Source organism: Corvus brachyrhynchos, unplaced genomic scaffold (assembly GCF_000691975.1).
Source record: "Corvus brachyrhynchos isolate BGI_N302 unplaced genomic scaffold, ASM69197v1 scaffold315, whole genome shotgun sequence".
NCBI classification, from domain to species: domain Eukaryota; kingdom Metazoa; phylum Chordata; class Aves; order Passeriformes; family Corvidae; genus Corvus; species Corvus brachyrhynchos.
In genome coordinates this window covers 540,077-542,551 of record NW_008237903.1, presented here as the reverse complement: position 1 = coordinate 542,551, position 2,475 = coordinate 540,077, and positions in this window count along the sequence as shown.

Genomic DNA, 2,475 nt, shown 5'->3' with positions numbered 1-2,475 from the left:
CTGGCGGCGCGGAGGACCGCCCGCCTCCCACACGGCGCTCTGGCGCGGGGGCCTGTTGATCTCCCGGTGTTCCTCAATATTTTTCCCATTTTTCTGTGGGGGAGCAGGGACCTCCAAGCCAGACATATGTCTCCCTACACATTACGACGTATTTATTAACTGCTCACCTGTGCCAGTGCCTCACCACCGCCCTCACAGGAGAGAATTTCTTCCTAATACCGACTCTAAATTCATTCTCCTTCAATTTAAAGTCATTACCCCAAAGCAAAGCCGTTCGTTCCAGGTTAGACTCTCCTTCAGTTTGTTATAGTTACACATGAGCAATGCCAAAGTCTCCAGTAAAATTCCACCACCTCAGTACATTGCAATGTATAATGTAACTGAGAGATATTTACTAATAAAAACACTTCCATACTAGAAAAACTGGCTGCAGTATTATTAGGAAAGGGAATTTTCACAGCAATAGTTACATTGATCTTTCAGGGAGAGAAGTGAATTGAAAATCCTTTTTCTAAGCAGAAAAAAAGAAAACCACCTCCAGCTTGCTATGGGGTAAAACACACAAGTACAAAAGGAAGATGTGCCTCATATCTGACAGCAGCAGCTTTCTTATTTTGCCTTCTGTAATCTTTTAGATAGTCATTTTATCTGTGTGCAAACTGCAGCTTTCTAGAGATACCTGGCACTGGATTCTGGCCTACAGCCCCACCATTCCCCAGACAAGCATCACTTTATCCCACGGAACAGAGAATATACCTCGATTCACAGGAGCCTACAGCATAACCATGACTGGGAGCAGGAAGGAAGAAACCCATCAGACTTCTAAAGTCATTAGATTTCAAGATGTAGCCGTCGTTTTAATCACTTTAATCTTTTCCTGGTGCAGCCCTCTTATCGTCGTTCATTTCTGATGCGAGCTAAACGATGACACCGAGCTGTGCATGTTCTCACCCAAGCCTTGACCACTTAGTAACCATGACAGCTGATGGTGATGGATACCTGAAGTTCCCTGGAAGACTTTAGCATCTCTGGAAATAGGAATCTGAGTGTGGAATGAACTCCAGCATCGTGGGCTTGAATGAGGCGCAGAGCGTTCCTTGGAGAATCCTCTGGAGAATAAGGTTTCTGTGGTTTGCAGCAGTCTCCAGAACAAATTCCATAGTGAATCTCACCATATCCATCTACTCAACCTGTAACCTTTGTGACTTTATCCCCATCCTGCAGTGTCTCCATAGCTTTTCTCCAAACCTGCCCCACAGCAGCGTCTCCGAATATCTGTGAGAGAGGAGAACACGGGGATGCACATGCTTCAGTCTCATCCACCAAAATGGTGTAAGGGGCTGGTTTAAATTGGACTCACAAGGTGCCATGGTATGGATTCAGAAGCATCTAAAATCCACTCAAGACTCCTTATCCCTTAAATAGAACCAACACTGGATGACATGGAGAGATTTCATTATTTTGGATGGGAACTTTGCTTCAAACACTTTTTTAAAATTCCTTCTACTTCGGAGGAAGAAACCAAAAGCATTTTCAATTTACCTTTTCCTAGGCTCCAGGACGGTTTTCCCTATGCTGTAAGTTGTCACACCCATAAAATTATTATCACCAGCAGGTCTTCATTTTATCCCAATGTATAAACTATTCTTGGAAAGACAGGAGTGGAGATGACAACGTACTTCTTTTGGGGATCTCACAGCCAATCAGCTGCTCCCTTCTCCCTCTCTAAAATGTGGAATGGTGTTAGCATTGTCGTGTTACGTTCACCTTGCATATATCCTGTTATATCCTGTCCTGCAATATTCACCTTGTGTGGAGGCAGAAAGTGCAGTGTGCTCGTTTCTGCTTCAATAAACGTGGGGATCTCACAAACAACGCTTTCTTGGATGTTTAGGCATAGCCAAACTCCCCTGCTGTGATGCCAGCTTAGGACTGACTGTATTTACCAGTGAGATCCAAGCCCCTGGAGACACACAGAGCTTCAGACACATTAAACTCTCTTCCAGCTGGAGGAATGCTGCTGTTGTTAAATGCATTAAATATTTGTATAACAGCAGTATCCAGATGCCCCAGTTAGTGCAGCAGCGAGTTACTTAACGTGCAGCTCTCTGCTGGGATTGTTCTATTATTTTAGCAACTCCTTTTCACAAAATAAAGCTGCTCACTGGTCAGCGTCTTCATTCCTCTCACACCAAAAAGCAGTGGGAGGAAATTGCTTGCTCTGCCTGTCTGCTTTTCCCTGTGCATCTGCTTCCTTTCACAATTTCCTGCATCCTGAAATAACACAGAGACATCCCACCTCATCTTTGATGAGGGATGGTAAAACTAGAGAAGGATTTCACGCAGGATAAAGCCAAATTCCTCTCAACCAGGTATATCAGCCCCTTTCCTACCAGTACCAGGAGGCATCCAGGGTCTCTCCATGCCCAAGTTCAAGTCAAAGGACACCTGGTCATCACCATGAGGACTTGGAGG